Genomic DNA, 19,263 nt, shown 5'->3' with positions numbered 1-19,263 from the left:
CAGAGGCAGGGAATCAGACGCGGTGTATCGGAGGTGGGGAATTAGAGCTGGGGAATCAGGGGCAGGGAATCAGAGTTGGGGAATCAGAGGCGGGGAATCAGATATGGGGAAACAGAGGCGGGGAATCAGAGGCTGGGAAACAGAGGCGGAGAATCAGATATAGGGAATCAGAGGTGGGGAATCATAGGTTGGGAATCAGAGGTAGGGAATCAGATGCAGGAAATCAGAGGCGGGGAATCAGAGGCAGGGAATCGGATGTGCAGAATCAATGATGGGTAATCTGAGCTGGGGAATCAGAGTCCGGGAATCAGATATGGGGAAACAGAGGCGGGGAATCAGAGGCGGGGAAACAGAGGCGGGTAATCAGATATGGGGAATCAGAGGTGGGGAATCAAAGGCGGGGATTCAGAGGCGGGGAATCAGAGGCAGGGTATCAGAGGCAGGGAATCAGATGTGGGGAATCAGAGATGGGGAATCAGAGTCAGGGAATCAGAGGTGGTGAATCAGAGATGGTGAATCAGAGGGGGCGAATCAGAGGCGGGGAATCAGACGCGGGGAATCAGAGGCGGGGAATCAGAGCTGGGGAATCAGAGGCGGGGAATCAGAGTTGGGGAATCAGAGGCGGGGAATCAGATATGGGGAATCAGAGGCGGGGAATCAGAGGCGGGGAATCAGAGGCAGGGAATCAGAGGCGGGGAATCAGATATGCGGAATCAGAGGCGGGGAATCAGAGGCGGGGAATCGGAGGCAGGGAATCAGAGATTAGGAATCAGAGGCAGGGTATCAGAGGCAGGGAATCAGACGCGGGGTTTCAGAGGTGGGGAATTAGAGCTGGGGAATCAGGGGCAGGGAATCAGAGTTGGGGAATCAAAGGCGAGGAATCACATATGGGGAAACAGAGGCGGAAAATCAGAGGCTGGGAAACAGAGGCGGAGAATCAGATATAGGGAATCAGAGGTGGGGAATCATAGGTTGGGAATGAGAGGTAGGGAATCAGACGCAGGGAATCAGAGGCGGGGAATCAGAGGCAGGGAATCGGATGTGCGGAATCAGAGATGGGTAATCTGAGCTGGGGAATCAGAGTCCGGGAATCAGATATGGGGAAACAGAGGTGGGGAATCAGAGGCGGGGAAACAGAGGCGGGTAATCAGATATGGGGAATCATAGGTGGGGAATCAGAGGCGGGGAATCAGAGGTGGGGAATCAGAGGCAGGGTATCAGAGGCAGGGAATCAGATGTGGGGAATCAGAGGCAGGGAATCAGAGGCAGGGAATCAGAATCAGAAGCGGGGAATCAGAGGCCGGGAATCAGAGGCCGGGAATCAGAGGCCTGGAATCAGAGGCCGGGAATCAGAGGTGTGGAAACAGACGCGGGGAATCAGATATGGGGAATCAGAGCTGGGGAATCAGAGGTTGAGAATCAGAGGCAGGGAATCAGAGGTGGGGTATCAGAGCTGGGGAATCAGAGGCGGGGAATCAGAATTGGTGAATCAGAGATGGGGAATCAGAGATGGGGAAACAGAGGCGGGGAATCAGACGCAGGGAATCAGAGGTGGTGAATCAGAGATGGGGATTCAGAGGCGGGGAATCAGAGGCAGGGAATCAGATGCGGGGAATCAGAGGCGGGGAATCATAGCTGGCGATTCAGAGGCGGGGAATAAGAGTTGGGGAATCAGAAGCGGAGAATCAGATATGGGGAATCAGAGGTGGGGAATCAGAGTCGGGGAAACAGAGGCGGGGTATCAGATATGGGGAATCAGAGGTGGGGAATCAGAGGTGATGAATCAGAGATGGGGAATCAGAGGCGGGGAATCAGAGGCAGGGAATCAGACGCGGGGAATCAGAGGTGGGGAATCAGAGCTGGGGAATCAGTGGCAGGGAATCAGAGGCAGGGAATCAGACGTGGGGTATCAGAGGCGGGGAATCAGAGCTGGGGAATCAGAGGCGGGGAATCAGAGTTGGGGAATCAGAGGCGGGGAATCAGATATGGGGAAACAGAGTCAGAGAATCAGAGGCTGGGAAACAGAGGCGGAGAATCAGAGGCAGGGAATCAAGGGTTGTGAATCAGAGGTAGGGAATCAGACGCGGGGAATCAGAGGCGGGGAATCAGAGGCAGGGAATCGGATGTACGGAATCAGAGCTGGGGAATCAGAGTTGGGGAATCAGATTCCAGGAATGAGATATGGGGAAACAGAGGCGGGGAATCAGATATGGGTAATCAGAGGTTGCGAATCAGAGGTGGTGATTCAGAGATGGGAATCAGAGGCGGGGAATCAGAGGCAGGGAATCAGACGCGGGGAATCAGAGGTGGGGAATCAGAGCTGGGGAATCAGAGGTGGGGAATCAGAGGCAGGGAATCAGACGCGGGGTATCAGAGGCGGGGAATCAGAGCTGGGGAATCAGTGGTGGGGAATCAGATATGGGGAAACAGAGTCGGAGAATTAGAGGCTGGGAAACAGAGGAGGAGAATAAGATATAGGGAATCAGAGGTGGGGAATCATAGATTGGGAATCAGAGGTAAGGAATCAGACGCGGGGAATCAGAGGCAGGGAGTCAGAGGCAGGGAATCGGATGTGCGGAATCAGAGATGGGGAATCAGAGGTGGGGAATCAGAATCCGGGAATCAGATATGGGGAAACAGAGGCGGGGAATCAGAGGCGGGGAATCAGAGGCGGGGCATCAGAGGCGGGGCATCAGAGGCGGGGAATCAGACGCAGGGAATCAGAGGTGGTGAATCAGAGATGGGGATTCAGAGGCGGGGAATCAGAGGCAGGGTATCAGACGCGGGGAAAAAGAGGCGGGGAATCATAGCTGGCGAATCAGAGGCGGGGAATCAGAGTTGGGGAATAAGAAGCGGAGAATCAGATATGGGGAATCAGAGGCGGGGAATCAGAGTCGGGGAAACAGAGGCGGGGAATCAGATATGTGGAATCAGAGGTGGGGAATCAGAGGTGATGAATCAGAGATGGGGAATCAGAGGCGGGGAATCAGAGGCAGGGAATCAGACGTGGGGAATCAGAGGTGGGGAATCAGAGCTGGGGATCAGAGGCGGGGAATCAGAGGCAGGGAATCAGAAGCGGGTATCAGAGGCGGGGAATCAGAGCTGGGGAATCAGAGGCGGGGAATCAGAGTTGGGGAATCAGAGGTGGGGAATCAGATATGGGGAAACAGAGTCAGAGAATCAGAGGCTGGGAAACAGAGGTGGAGAATCAGATATAGGGAATCAGAGGTGGGGAATCATAGATTGGGAATCAGAGGTAAGGAATCAGACGCGGGGAATCAGAGGCGGGGAATCAGAGGCAGGGAATCGGATGTGCGGAATCAGAGATGGGGAATCAGAGGTGGGGAATCAGAATCCGGGAATCTGACGCCGGGAATCAGAGGCCGGGAATCAGAGGTGGGGACTCAGAGTCCGGGAATCAGAGGCGGGGAATCTGAGGCGGGGAAACAGACGCGGGGTATCAGAGGTGGGGAATCAGAGCTGGGGAATCAGGGGCAGTGAATCAGAGTTGGGGAATCAGAGGCGGGGAATCAGATATGGGGAATCAGAGGCGGGGAATCAGAGGCTGGGAAACAGAGGCGGAGAATCAGATATGGGGAATCATAGGTTGGGAACCAGAGGTAGGGAATCAGACGCAGGGAATCAGAGGCGGGGAATCAGAGGCAGGGAATCGGATGTGCGGAATCAGAGATGGGTAATCTGAGCTGGGGAATCAGAGTCCGGGAATCAGATATGGGGAAACAGAGGCGGGGAATCAGAGGCGGGGAAACAGAGGCGGGTAATCAGATATGGGGAATCAGAGGTGGGGAATCAGAGGTGGGGAATCAGAGGCGGGGAATCAGAGGCAGGGTATCAGAGGCAGGGAATCAGATGTGGGGAATCAGAGATGGGGAATCAGAGGCAGGGAATCAGAATCAGAAGCGGGGAATCAGAGGCCGGGAATCAGAGGCCGGCAATCAGAGGCCTGGAATCAGAGGCCGGGAATCAGAGGTGGGGAAACAGTCGTGGGGAATCAGATATGGGGAATCAGAGGTGGGGAATCAGAGGTTGAGAATCAGAGGCAGGGAATCAGAGGTGGGGTATCAGAGCTGGGGAATCAGAGGCGGGGAATCAGAATTGGGGAATCAGAGATGGGGAATCAGAGATGGGGAATCAGAGGCGGGGAATCAGACGCAGGGAATCAGAGGAGGTGAATCAGAGATGGGGATTCAGACGCGGGGAATTAGAGGCAGGGAATCAGACGCGGGGAATCAGAGGCGGGGAATCATAGCTGGCGAATCAGAGGCGGGGAATCAGAGTTGGGGAATCAGAAGCGGAGAATCAGATATGGGGAATCAGAGGCGGGGAATCAAATTCGGGGAAACAGAGGCGGGGAATCAGATATGGGGAATCAGATGTGGGGAATCAGAGGTGATGAATCAGAGATGGGGAATCAGAGGCGGGGAATCAGAGGCAGGGAATCAGACGCGGGGAATCAGAGGTGGGGAATCAGAGCTGGGGAATCAGAGGCGGGGAATCAGAGGCAGGGAATCAGATGCGGGGTATCATAGGCGGGTAATCAGAGCTGGGGAATCAGAGGTGGGGTATCAGGGTTGGGGAATCAGAGGCGGGGAATCAGATATGGGGAAACAGAGTGAGAGAATCAGAGGCTGGGAAACAGAGGCGGAGAATCAGATATAGGGAATCAGAGGTGGGGAATCATAGATTGGGAATCAGAGGTAAGGAATCAGACGCGGGGAATCAGAGGCGGGGAATCAGAGGCAGGGAATCGGATGTGCGGAATCAAAGATGGGGAATCAGAGATGGGGAATCAGAATCCGGGAATCAGATATGGGGAAACAGAGGCGGGGAATCAGAGGCGGGGAAAAAGAGGCGGGGCATCAGATATGGGGAATCAGAGGTGGGGAATCAGAGGTTGGGAATCAGAGGCGGGGAATCAAAGGTGGGGATCATAGGAAGGGAATCAGAGGCAGGGAATCAGATGTGGGGAATCAGAGATGGTGAATCAGAGGCAGGGAATCAGAATCAGAAGCGGGGAATCAGAGGCCGGGAATCAGAGGCCGGGAATCAGAGGCCGGGAATCAGAGGCCTGGAATCAGAGGCCGGGAATCAGAAGTGGGGACTCAGAGTCCGGGAAATCTGAGGCCGGGAAACAGAGGCGGGGAATCAGATATGGGGAATCAGAGGTGGGGAATCAGAGGTGGTGAATCAGAGATGGTGAATCAGAGGCGGCGAATCAGAGGCGGGGAATCAGAGTTGGGGAATCAGAAGCGGAGAATCAGATATGGGGAATCAGAGGTGGGGAATCAGAGTCGGGGAAACAGAGGCGGGGTATCAGATATGGGGAATCAGAGGTGGGGAATCAGAGGTGATGAATCAGAGATGGGGAATCAGAGGCGGGGAATCAGAGGCAGGGAATCAGACGCGGGGAATCAGAGGTGGGGAATCAGAGCTGGGGAATCAGTGGCAGGGAATCAGAGGCAGGGAATCAGACGTGGGGTATCAGAGGCGGGGAATAAGAGCTGGGGAATCAGAGGCGGGGAATCAGAGTTGGGGAATCAGAGGCGGGGAATCAGATATGGGGAAACAGAGTCAGAGAATCAGAGGCTGGGAAACAGAGGCGGAGAATCAGATATAGGGAATCAGAGGTGGGGAATCAAGGGTTGTGAATCAGAGGTAGGGAATCAGACGCGGGGAATCAGAGGCGGGGAATCAGTGGCAGGGAATCGGATGTACGGAATCAGAGCTGGGGAATCAGAGTTGGGGAATCAGATTCCGGGAATGAGATATGGGGAAACAGAGGCGGGGAATCAGATATGGGTAATCAGAGGTTGCGAATCAGAGGTGGTGATTCAGAGATGGGAATCAGAGGCGGGGAATCAGAGGCAGGGAATCAGACGCGGGGAATCAGAGGTGGGGAATCAGAGCTGGGGAATCAGAGGTGGGGAATCAGAGGCAGGGAATCAGACGCGGGGTATCAGAGGCGGGGAATCAGAGCTGGGGAATCAGAGGTGGGGAATCAGATATGGGGAAACAGAGTCGGAGAATTAGAGGCTGGGAAACAGAGGAGGAGAATAAGATATAGGGAATCAGAGGTGGGGAATCATAGATTGGGAATCAGAGGTAAGGAATCAGACGCGGGGAATCAGAGTCAGGGAGTCAGAGGCAGGGAATCGGATGTGCGGAATCAGAGATGGGGAATCAGAGGTGGGGAATCAGAATCCGGGAATCAGATATGGGGAAACAGAGGCGGGAATCAGAGGCGGGGAATCAGAGGCGGGGCATAAGAGGCGGGGCATCAGAGGCGGGGAATCAGACGCAGGGAATCAGAGGTGGTGAATCAGAGATGGGGATTCAGAGGCGGGGAATCATAGGCAGGGTATCAGACGCGGGGAAACAGAGGCGGGGAATCATAGCTGGCGAATCAGAGGCGGGGAATCAGAGTTGGGGAATAAGAAGCGGAGAATCAGATATGGGGAATCAGAGGCGGGGAATCAGAGTCGGGGAAACAGAGGCGGGGAATCAGATATGGGGAATCAGAGGTGGGGAATCAGAGGTGATGAATCAGAGATGGGGAATCAGAGGCGGGGAATCAGAGGCAGGGAATCAGACGTGGGGAATGAGAGGTTGGGAATCAGAGCTGGGGATCAGAGGCGGGGAATCAGAGGCAGGGAATCAGAAGCGGGGTATCAGAGGCGGGGAATCAGAGCTGGGGAATCAGAGGCGGGGAATCAGAGTTGGGGAATCAGAGGTGGGGAATCAGATATGGGGAAACAGAGTCAGAGAATCAGAGGCTGGGAAACAGAGGTGGAGAATCAGATATAGGGAATCAGAGGTGGGGAATCATAGATTGGGAATCAGAGGTAAGGAATCAGACGCGGGGAATCAGAGGCGGGGAATCAGAGGCAGGGAATCGGATGTGCGGAATCAGAGATGGGGAATCAGAGGTGGGGAATCAGAATCCGGGAATCAGATATGTTGAAACAGAGGCGGGGAATCAGAGGCGGGGAAACAGAGGCGGGGCATCAGATATGGGGAATCAGAGGCGGGGAATCAGAGGTGGGTAATCAGAGTCCGGGAATGAGATATGGGGAAACAGAGGCGGGGAATCAGATATGGGGAATCAGAGGTTGCGAATCAGAGGTGGTGATTCAGAGATGGGAATCAGAGGCGTGGAATCAGAGGCAGGGAATCAGACGCGGGGAATCAGAGGTGGGGAATCAGAGCTGGGGAATCAGAGGTGGGGAATCAGAGGCAGGGAATCAGACGCGGGGTATCAGAGGCGGGGAATCAGAGCTGGGGAATCAGAGGTGGGGAATCAGATATGGGGAAACAGAGTCGGAGAATTAGAGGCTGGGAAACAGAGGAGGAGAATAAGATATAGGGAATCAGAGGTGGGGAATCATAGATTGGGAATCAGAGGTAAGGAATCAGACGCGGGGAATCAGAGGCAGGGAGTCAGAGGCAGGGAATCGGATGTGCGGAATCAGAGATGGGGAATCAGAGGTGGGGAATCAGAATCCGGGAATCAGATATGGGGAAACAGAGGCGGGGAATCAGAGGTGGGGAATCAGAGGCGGGGCATCAGAGGCGGGGAATCAGACGCAGGGAATCAGAGGTGGTGAATCAGAGATGGGGATTCAGAGGCGGGGAATCAGAGGCAGGGTATCAGACGCGGGGAAACAGAGGCGGGGAATCATAGCTGGCGAATCAGAGGCGAGGAATCAGAGTTGGGGAATCAGAAGCGGAGAATCAGATATGGGGAATCAGAGGCGGGGAATCAGAGTCGGGGAAACAGAGGCGGGGAATCAGATATGGGGAATCAGAGGTGGGGAATCAGAGGTGATGAATCAGAGATGGGGAATCAGAGGCGGGGAATCAGAGGCAGGGAATCAGACGTGGGGAATCAGAGGTGGGGAATCAGAGCTGGGGATCAGAGGCGGGGAATCAGAGGCAGGGAATCAGAAGCGGGGTATCAGAGGCGGGGAATCAGAGCTGGGGAATCAGAGGCGGGGAATCAGAGTTGGGGAATCAGAGGTGGGGAATCAGATATGGGGAAACAGAGTCAGAGAATCAGAGGCTGGGAAACAGAGGTGGAGAATCAGATATAGGGAATCAGAGGTGGGGAATCATAGATTGGGAATCAGAGGTAAGGAATCAGACGCGGGGAATCAGAGGCGGGGAATCAGAGGCAGGGAAACAGAGGCGGGGCATCAGATATGGGGAATCAGAGGTGGGGAATCAGAGGTTGGGAATCAGAGGCGGGGAATCAAAGGTGGTGATCAGAGGCAGGGAATCAGAGGCATGGAATCAGATGTGGGGAATCAGAGATGGGGAATCAGAGGCAGGGAATCAGAATCAGAAGCGGGGAATCAGAGGCCGGGAATCAGAGGCCGGGAATCAAAGGCCGGGAATCAGAGGCCGGGAATCAGAGGTCGGGAATCAGAGGTGGGGACTCAGAGTCCGGGAATCAGAGGCGGGGAATCTGAGGCGGGGAAACAGAGGCGGGGAATCAGATATGGGGAATCAGAGGTGGGGAATCAGAGGTGGTGAATCAGAGATGGTGAATCAGAGGCGGGGGATCAGAGGCGGGGAATCAGACGCGGGGAATCAGAGGCGGGGAATCAGAGCTGGGGAATCAGAGCCGGGGAATCAGAGTTGGGGAATCAGAGGCGGGGAATCAGATATGGGGAATCAGAGGCGGGGAATCAGAGGCGGGGAATCAGAGGCAGGGAATCAGAGATTAGGAATCAGAGGCAGGGCATCAGAGGCAGGGAATCAGACGCGGTGTATCGGAGGTTGGGAATTAGAGCTGGGGAATCAGGGGTAGGGAATCAGAGGTGGGGAATCAGAGGCGGGGAATCAGATATGGGTAAACAGAGGCGGGGAATCAGAGGCTGGGAAACAGAGGCGGAGAATCACATATAGGGAATCAGAGGTGGGGAATCATAGGTTGGGAATCAGAGGTAGGGAATCAGATGCAGGGAATCAGAGGCGGGGAATCAGTGGCAGGGAATCGGATGTGCAGAATCAATGATGGGTAATCTGAGCTGGGGAATCAGAGTCCGGGAATCAGATATGGGGAAACAGAGGCGGGGAATCAGAGGCGGGGAAACAGAGGCGGGTAATCAGATATGGGGAATCAGAGGTGGGGAATCAGAGGCGGGGATTCAGAGGCGGGGAATCAGAGGCAGGGAATCAGAGGCGGGGCATCAGAGGCGGGGAATCAGACGCAGGGAATCAGAGGTGGTGAATCAGAGATGGGGATTCAGAGGCGGAGAATCAGAGGCAGGTTATCAGACGCGCGGAAACAGAGGCGGGGAATCATAGCTGGCGAATCAGAGGCGGGGAATCAGAGTTGGGGAATCAGAAGCGGAGAATCAGATATGGGGAATCAGAGGCGGGGAATCAGAGTCGGGGAAACAGAGGCGGGGAATCAGATATGGGGAATCAGAGGTGGGGAATCAGAGGTGATGAATCAGAGATGGGGAATCAGATGCGGGGAATCAGAGGCAGGGAATCAGACGTGGGGAATCAGAGGTTGGGAATCAGAGCTGGAGATCAGAGGCGGGGAATCAGAGGCAGGGAATCAGAAGCGGGGTATCAGAGGCGGGGAATCAGAGCTGGGGAATCAGAGGCAGGGAATCAGAGTTGGGGAATCAGAGGTGGGGAATCAGATATGGGGAATCAGAGGTGGGGAATCATAGATTGGGAATCAGAGGTAAGGAATCAGACGCGGGGAATCAGAGATGGCGAATCAGAGGCAGGGAATCAGATGTGCGGAATCAGAGATGGGGAATCAGAGGTGGGGAATCAGAATCCGGGAATCAGATATGTTGAAACAGAGGCGGGGAATCAGAGGCGGGGAAACAGAGGCGGGGCATCAGAAATGGGGAATCAGAGGTGGGGAATCAGAGGTTGGGAATCAGAGGCGGGGAATCAAAGATGGTGATCAGAGGCAGGGAATCAGAGGCATGGAATCAGATGTGGGGAATCAGAGATGGGGAATCAGAGGCAGGGAATCAGAATCAGAAGCGGGGAATCAGAGGCCGGGAATCAGAGGCCGGGAATCAAAGGCCGGGAATCAGAGGCCGGGAATCAGAGGTCGGGAATCAGAGGTGGGGACTCAGAGTCCGGGAATCAGAGGCGGGGAATCTGAGGCGGGGAAACAGAGGCGGGGAATCAGATATGGGGAATCAGAGGTGGGTAATCAGAGGTGGTGAATCACAGATGGTGAATCAGAGGCGGGGAATCAGAGGCGGGGAATCAGACGCGGGGAATCAGAGGCGGGGAATCAGAGCTGGGGAATCAGAGCCGGGGAATCAGAGTTGGGGAATCAGAGGCGGGGAATCAGATATGGGGAATCAGAGGCGGGGAATCAGAGGCAGGGAATCAGAGATTAGGAATCAGAGGCAGGGCATCAGAGGCAGGGAATCAGACGCGGTGTATCGGAGGTGGGGAATTAGAGCTGGGGAATCAGGGGCAGGGAATCAGAGTTGGGGAATCAGAGGCGGGGAATCAGATATGGGGAAACAGAGGCGGGGAATCAGAGGCTGGGAAACAGAGGCGGAGAATCAGATATAGGGAATTAGAGGTGGGGAATCATAGGTCGGGAATCAGAGGTAGGGAATCAGATGCAGGGAATCAGAGGCGGGGAATCAGAGGCAGGGAATCGGATGTGCAGAATCAATGATGGGTAATCTGAGCTGGGGAATCAGAGTCCGGGAATCAGATATGGGGAAACAGAGGCGGGGAATCAGAGGCGGGGAAACAGAGGCGGGTAATCAGATATGGGGAATCAGAGGTGGGGAAACAAAGGCGGGGATTCAGAGGCGGGGAATCAGAGGCAGGGTATCAGAGGCAGGGAATCAGATGTGGGGAATCAGAGATGGGGAATCAGAGTCAGGGAATCAGAGGTGGTGAATCAGAGATGGTGAATCAGAGGCGGCGAATCAGAGGCGGGGAATCAGACGCGGGGAATCAGAGGCGGGGAATCAGAGCTGGGGAATCAGAGGCGGGGAATCAGAGTTGGGGAATCAGAGGCGGGGAATCAGATATGGGGAATCAGAGGTGGGGAATCAGAGGCGGGGAATCAGAGGCAGGCAATCAGAGGCGGGGAATCAGATATGCGGAATCAGAGGCGGGGAATCAGAGGCGGGGAATCAGAGGCAGGGAATCAGAGATTAGGAATCAGAGGCGGGGAATCAGAGGCAGGGAATCAGACGCGGGGAATCAGAGGTGGGGAATCAGAGCTGGGGAATCAGTGGCAGGGAATCAGAGGCAGGGAATCAGACGTGGGGTATCAGAGGTGGGGAATAAGAGCTGGGGAATCAGAGGCGGGGAATCAGAGTTGGGGAATCAGAGGCGGGGAATCAGATATGGGGAAACAGAGTCAGAGAATCAGAGGCTGGGAAACAGAGGCGGAGAATCAGATATAGGGAATCAGAGGTGGGGAATCAAGGGTTGTGAATCAGAGGTAGGGAATCAGACGCGGGGAATCAGAGGCGGGGAATCAGAGGCAGGGAATCGGATGTACGGAATCAGAGCTGGGGAATCAGAGTTGGGGAATCAGATTCCGGGAATGAGATATGGGGAAACAGAGGCGGGGAATCAGATATGGGTAATCAGAGGTTGCGAATCAGAGGTGGTGATTCAGAGATGGGAATCAGAGGCGGGGAATCAGAGGCAGGGAATCAGACGCGGGGAATCAGAGGTGGGGAATCAGAGCTGGGGAATCAGAGGTGGGGAATCAGAGGCAGGGAATCAGACGCGGGGTATCAGAGGCGGGGAATCAGAGCTGGGGAATCAGAGGTGGGGAATATGATATGGGGAAACAGAGTCGGAGAATTAGAGGCTGGGAAACAGAGGAGGAGAATAAGATATAGGGAATCAGAGGTGGGGAATCATAGATTGGGAATCAGAGGTAAGGAATCAGACGCGGGGAATCAGAGGCAGGGAGTCAGAGGCAGGGAATCGGATGTGCGGAATCAGAGATGGGGAATCAGAGGTGGGGAATCAGAATCCGGGAATCAGATATGGGGAAACAGAGGCGGGGAATCAGAGGCGGGGAATCAGAGGCGGGGCATAAGAGGCGGGGCATCAGAGGCGGGGAATCAGACGCAGGGAATCAGAGGTGGTGAATCAGAGATGGGGATTCAGAGGCGGGGAATCATAGGCAGGGTATCAGACGCGGGGAAACAGAGGCGGGGAATCATAGCTGGCGAATCAGAGGCGGGGAATCAGAGTTGGGGAATAAGAAGCGGAGAATCAGATATGGGGAATCAGAGGCGGGGAATCAGAGTCGGGGAAACAGAGGCGGGGAATCAGATATGGGGAATCAGAGGTGGGGAATCAGAGGTGATGAATCAGAGATGGGGAATCAGAGGCGGGGAATCAGAGGCAGGGAATCAGACGTGGGGAATCAGAGGTGGGGAATCAGAGCTGGGGATCAGAGGCGGGGAATCAGAGGCAGGGAATCAGAAGCGGGGTATCAGAGGCGGGGAATCAGAGCTGGGGAATCAGAGGCGGGGAATCAGAGTTGGGGAATCAGAGGTGGGGAATCAGATATGGGGAAACAGAGTCAGAGAATCAGAGGCTGGGAAACAGAGGTGGAGAATCAGATATAGGGAATCAGAGGTGGGGAATCATAGATTGGGAATCAGAGGTAAGGAATCAGACGCGGGGAATCAGAGGCGGGGAATCAGAGGCAGGGAATCGGATGTGCGGAATCAGAGATGGGGAATCAGAGGTGGGGAATCAGAATCCGGGAATCAGATATGTTGAAACAGAGGCGGGGAATCAGAGGCGGGGAAACAGAGGCGGGGCATCAGATATGGGGAATCAGAGGCGGGGAATCAGAGGTGGGGAATCAGAGTCCGGGAATGAGATATGGGGAAACAGAGGCGGGGAATCAGATATGGGGAATCAGAGGTTGCGAATCAGAGGTGGTGATTCAGAGATGGGAATCAGAGGCGGGGAATCAGAGGCAGGGAATCAGACGCGGGGAATCAGAGGTGGGGAATCAGAGCTGGGGAATCAGAGGTGGGGAATCAGAGGCAGGGAATCAGACGCGGGGTATCAGAGGCGGGGAATCAGAGCTGGGGAATCAGAGGTGGGGAATCAGATATGGGGAAACAGAGTCGGAGAATTAGAGGCTGGGAAACAGAGGAGGAGAATAAGATATAGGGAATCAGAGGTGGGGAATCATAGATTGGGAATCAGAGGTAAGGAATCAGACGCGGGGAATCAGAGGCAGGGAGTCAGAGGCAGGGAATCGGATGTGCGGAATCAGAGATGGGGAATCAGAGGTGGGGAATCAGAATCCGGGAATCAGATATGGGGAAACAGAGGCGGGGAATCAGAGGCGGGGAATCAGAGGCGGGGCATCAGAGGCGGGGAATCAGACGCAGGGAATCAGAGGTGGTGAATCAGAGATGGGGATTCAGAGGCGGGGAATCAGAGGCAGGGTATCAGACGCGGGGAAACAGAGGCGGGGAATCATAGCTGGCGAATCAGAGGCGAGGAATCAGAGTTGGGGAATCAGAAGCGGAGAATCAGATATGGGGAATCAGAGGCGGGGAATCAGAGTCGGGGAAACAGAGGCGGGGAATCAGATATGGGGAATCAGAGGTGGGGAATCAGAGGTGATGTATCAGAGATGGGGAATCAGAGGCGGGGAATCAGAGGCAGGGAATCAGACGTGGGGAATCAGAGGTGGGGAATCAGAGCTGGGGATCAGAGGCGGGGAATCAGAGGCAGGGAATCAGAAGCGGGGTATCAGAGGCGGGGAATCAGAGCTGGGGAATCAGAGGCGGGGAATCAGAGTTGGGGAATCAGAGGTGGGGAATCAGATATGGGGAAACAGAGTCAGAGAATCAGAGGCTGGGAAACAGAGGTGGAGAATCAGATATAGGGAATCAGAGGTGGGGAATCATAGATTGGGAATCAGAGGTAAGGAATCAGACGCGGGGAATCAGAGGCGGGGAATCAGAGGCAGCGAAACAGAGGCGGGGCATCAGATATGGGGAATCAGAGGTGGGGAATCAGAGGTTGGGAATCAGAGGCGGGGAATCAAAGGTGGTGATCAGAGGCAGGGAATCAGAGGCATGGAATCAGATGTGGGGAATCAGAGATGGGGAATCAGAGGCAGGGAATCAGAATCAGAAGCGGGGAATCAGAGGCCGGGAATCAGAGGCCGGGAATCAAAGGCCGGGAATCAGAGGCCGGGAATCAGAGGTCGGGAATCAGAGGTGGGGACTCAGAGTCCGGGAATCAGAGGCGGGGAATCTGAGGCGGGGAAACAGAGGCGGGGAATCAGATATGGGGAATCAGAGGTGGGGAATCAGAGGTGGTGAATCAGAGATGGTGAATCAGAGGCGGGGGATCAGAGGCGGGGAATCAGACGCGGGGAATCAGAGGCGGGGAATCAGAGCTGGGGAATCAGAGCCGGGGAATCAGAGTTGGGGAATCAGAGGCGGGGAATCAGATATGGGGAATCAGAGGCGGGGAATCAGAGGTGGGGAATCAGAGGCAGGGAATCAGAGATTAGGAATCAGAGGCAGGGCATCAGAGGCAGGGAATCAGACGCGGTGTATCGGAGGTTGGGAATTAGAGCTGGGGAATCAGGGGTAGGGAATCAGAGGTGGGGAATCAGAGGCGGGGAATCAGATATGGGTAAACAGAGGCGGGGAATCAGAGGCTGGGAAACAGAGGCGGAGAATCACATATAGGGAATCAGAGGTGGGGAATCATAGGTTGGGAATCAGAGGTAGGGAATCAGATGCAGGGAATCAGAGGCGGGGAATCAGTGGCAGGGAATCGGATGTGCAGAATCAATGATGGGTAATCTGAGCTGGGGAATCAGAGTCCGGGAATCAGATATGGGGAAACAGAGGCGGGGAATCAGAGGCGGGGAAACAGAGGCGGGTAATCAGATATGGGGAATCAGAGGTGGGGAATCAGAGGCGGGGATTCAGAGGCGGGGAATCAGAGGCAGGGAATCAGAGGCGGGGCATCAGAGGCGGGGAATCAGACGCAGGGAATCAGAGGTGGTGAATCAGAGATGGGGATTCAGAGGCGGAGTATCAGAGGCAGGTTATCAGACGCGCGGAAACAGAGGCGGGGAATCATAGCTGGCGAATCAGAGGCGGGGAATCAGAGTTGGGGAATCAGAAGCGGAGAATCAGATATGGGGAATCAGAGGCGGGGAATCAGAGTCGGGGAAACAGAGGCGGGGAATCAGATATGGGGAAACAGAGGCGGGGAATCAGAGGCGGGGAATCAGAGGCGGGGCATAAGAGGCGGGGCATCAGAGGCGGGGAATCAGACGCATGGAATCAGAGGTGGTGAATCAGAGATGGGGATTCAGAGGCGGGGAATCATAGCTGGCGAATCAGAGGCGGGGAATCAGAGTTGGGAAATCAGAAGCGGAGAATCAGATATGGGGAATCAGAGTCGGGGAATCAGAGTCGGGGAAACAGAGGCGGGGAATCAGATATGGGGAATCAGAGGTGGGGAATCAGAGGTGATGAATCAGAGATGGGGAATCAGAGGCGGGGAATCAGAGGCAGGGAATCAGACGTGGGGAATCAGAGGTGGGGAATCAGAGCTGGGGATCAGAGGCGGGGAATCAGAGGCAGGGAATCAGAAGCGGGGTATCAGAGGCGGGGAATCAGAGCTGGGGAATCAGAGGCGGGGAATCAGAGTTGGGGAATCAGAGGTGGGGAATCAGATATGGGGAATCAGAGGTGGGGAATCATAGATTGGGAATCAGAGGTAAGGAATCAGACGCGGGGAATCAGAGATGGCGAATCAGAGGCAGGGAATCAGATGTGCGGAATCAGAGATGGGGAATCAGAGGTGGGGAATCAGAATCCAGGAATCAGATATGTTGAAACAGAGGCGGGGAATCAGAGGCGGGGAAACAGAGGCGGGGCATCAGATATGGGGAATCAGAGGTGGGGAATCAGAGGTTGGGAATCAGAGGCGGGGAATCAAAGATGGTGATCAGAGGCAGGGAATCAGAGGCATGGAATCAGATGTGGGGAATCAGAGATGGGGAATCAGAGGCAGGGAATCAGAATCAGAAGCGGGGAATCAGAGGCCGGGAATCAGAGGCCGGGAATCAAAGGCCGGGAATCAGAGGCCGGGAATCAGAGGTCGGGAATCAGAGGTGGGGACTCAGAGTCCGGGAATCAGAGGCGGGGAATCTGAGGCGGGGAAACAGAGGCGGGGAATCAGATATGGGGAATCAGAGGTTGGGAATCAGAGGTGGTGAATCAGAGATGGTGAATCAGAGGCGGGGAATCAGAGGCGGGGAATCAGACGCGGGGAATCAGAGGCGGGGAATCAGAGCTGGGGAATCAGAGCCGGGGAATCAGAGTTGGGGAATCAGAGGCGGGGAATCAGATATGGGGAATCAGAGGCGGGGAATCAGAGGCAGGGAATCAGAGATTAGGAATCAGAGGCAGGGCATCAGAGGCAGGGAATCAGACGCGGTGTATCGGAGGTGGGGAATTAGAGCTGGGGAATCAGGGGCAGGGAATCAGAGTTGGGGAATCAGAGGCGGGGAATCAGATATGGGGAAACAGAGGCGGGGAATCAGAGGCTGGGAAACAGAGGCGGAGAATCAGATATAGGGAATTAGAGGTGGGGAATCATAGGTCGGGAATCAGAGGTAGGGAATCAGATGCAGGGAATCAGAGGCGGGGAATCAGAGGCAGGGAATCGGATGTGCAGAATCAATGATGGGTAATCTGAGCTGGGGAATCAGAGTCCGGGAATCAGATATGGGGAAACAGAGGCGGGGAATCAGAGGCGGGGAAACAGAGGCGGGTAATCAGATATGGGGAATCAGAGGTGGGGAAACAAAGGCGGGGATTCAGAGGCGGGGAATCAGAGGCAGGGTATCAGAGGCAGGGAATCAGATGTGGGGAATCAGAGATGGGGAATCAGAGTCAGGGAATCAGAGGTGGTGAATCAGAGATGGTGAATCAGAGGCGGCGAATCAGAGGCGGGGAATCAGACGCGGGGAATCAGAGGCGGGGAATCAGAGCTGGGGAATCAGAGGCGGGGAATCAGAGTTGGGGAATCAGAGGCGGGGAATCAGATATGGGGAATCAGAGGTGGGGAATCAGAGGCGGGGAATCAGAGGCAGGCAATCAGAGGCGGGGAATCAGATATGCGGAATCAGAGGCGGGGAATCAGAGGCGGGGAATCAGAGGCAGGGAATCAGAGATTAGGAATCAGAGGCAGGGTATCAGAGGCAGGGAGTCAGACGCGGGGTTTCAGAGGTGGGGAATTAGAGCTGGGGAATCAGGGGCAGGGAATCAGAGTTGGGGAATCAAAGGCGAGGAATCACATATGGGGAAACAGAGGCGGAAAATCAGAGGCTGGGAAACAGAGGCGGAGAATCAGATATAGGGAATCAGAGGTGGGGAATCATAGGTTGGGAATGAGAGGTAGGGAATCAGACGCAGGGAATCAGAGGCGGGGAATCAGAGGCAGGGAATCGGATGTGCGGAATCAGAGATGGGTAATCTGAGCTGGGGAATCAGAGTCCTGGAATCAGATATGGGGAAACCGAGGTGGGGAATCAGAGGCGGGGAAACAGAGGCGGGTAATCAGAGGCGGGGAATCAGAGGCAGGGTATCAGAGGCAGGGAATCAGATGTGGGGAATCAGAGATGGGGAATCAGAGGCAGGGAATCAGAATCAGAAGCGGGGAATCAGAGGCCGGGAATCAGAGGCCTGGAATCAGAGGCCGGGAATCAGAGGTGTGGAAACAGACGCGGGGAATCAGATATGGGGAATCAGAGCTGGGGAATCAGAGGTTGAGAATCAGAGGCAGGGAATCAGAGGTGGGGTATCAGAGCTGGGAAATCAGAGGCGGGGAATCAGAATTGGGGAATCAGAGATGGGGAATCAGAGATGGGGAATCAGAGGCGTGGAATCAGACGCAGGGAATCAGAGGTGGTGAATCAGAGATGGGAATCAGAGGCGGGGAATCAGAGGCAGGGAATCAGAGGTGGTGATTCAGAGATGGGAATCAGAGGCGGGGAATCAGAGGCAGGGAATCAGAGGTGGTGATTCAGAGATGGGAATCAGAGGCGGGGAATCAGAGGCAGGGAATCAGACGCGGGGAATCAGAGGTGGGGAATCAGAGCTGGGGAATCAGAGGTGGGGAATCAGAGGCAGGGAATCAGACGCGGGGTATCAGAGGCGGGGAATCAGAGCTGGGGAATCAGAGGTGGGGAATCAGATATGGGGAAACAGAGTCGGAGAATTAGAGGCTGGGAAACAGAGGAGGAGAATAAGATATAGGGAATCAGAGGTGGGGAATCATAGATTGGGAATCAGAGGTAAGGAATCAGACGCGGGGAATCAGAGGCAGGGAGTCAGAGGCAGGGAATCGGATGTGCGGAATCAGAGATGGGGAATCAGAGGTGGGGAATCAGAATCCGGGAATCAGATATGGGGAAACAGAGGCGGGGAATCAGAGGCTGGGAATCAGAGGCGGGGCATCAGAGGCGGGGCATCAGAGGCGGGGAATCAGACGCAGGGAATCAGAGGTGGTGAATCAGAGATGGGGATTCAGAGGCGGGGAATCAGAGGCAGGGTATCAGACGCGGGGAAACAGAGGCGGGGAATCATAGCTGGCGAATCAGAGGCGGGGAATCAGAGTTGGGGAATAAGAAGCGGAGAATCAGATATGGGGAATCAGAGACGGGGAATCAGAGTCGGGGAAACAGAGGCGGGGAATCAGATATGGGGAATCAGAGGTGGGGAATCAGAGGTGATGAATCAGAGATGGGGAATCAGAGGCGGGGAATCAGAGGCAGGGAATCAGACGTGGGGAATCAGAGGTGGGGAATCAGAGCTGGGGATCAGAGGCGGGGAATCAGAGGCAGGGAATCAGAAGCGGGGTATTAGAGGCGGGGAATCAGAGCTGGGGAATCAGAGGCGGGGAATCAGAGTTGGGGAATCAGAGGTGGGGAATCAGATATGGGGAAACAGAGTCAGAGAATCAGAGGCTGGGAAACAGAGGTGGAGAATCAGATATAGGGAATCAGAGGTGGGGAATCATAGATTGGGAATCAGAGGTAAGGAATCAGACGCGGGGAATCAGAGGCGGGGAATCAGAGGCAGAGAATCGGATGTGCGGAATCAGAGATGGGGAATCAGAGGTGGGGAATCAGAATCCGGGAATCAGATATGTTGAAACAGAGGCGGGGAATCAGAGGCGGGGAAAAGGAGGCGGGGCATC

This window comes from Narcine bancroftii, chromosome 2 (assembly GCF_036971445.1).
Source record: "Narcine bancroftii isolate sNarBan1 chromosome 2, sNarBan1.hap1, whole genome shotgun sequence".
NCBI lineage: Eukaryota > Metazoa > Chordata > Chondrichthyes > Torpediniformes > Narcinidae > Narcine > Narcine bancroftii.
Note: the sequence above shows the minus strand (reverse complement) of the source record.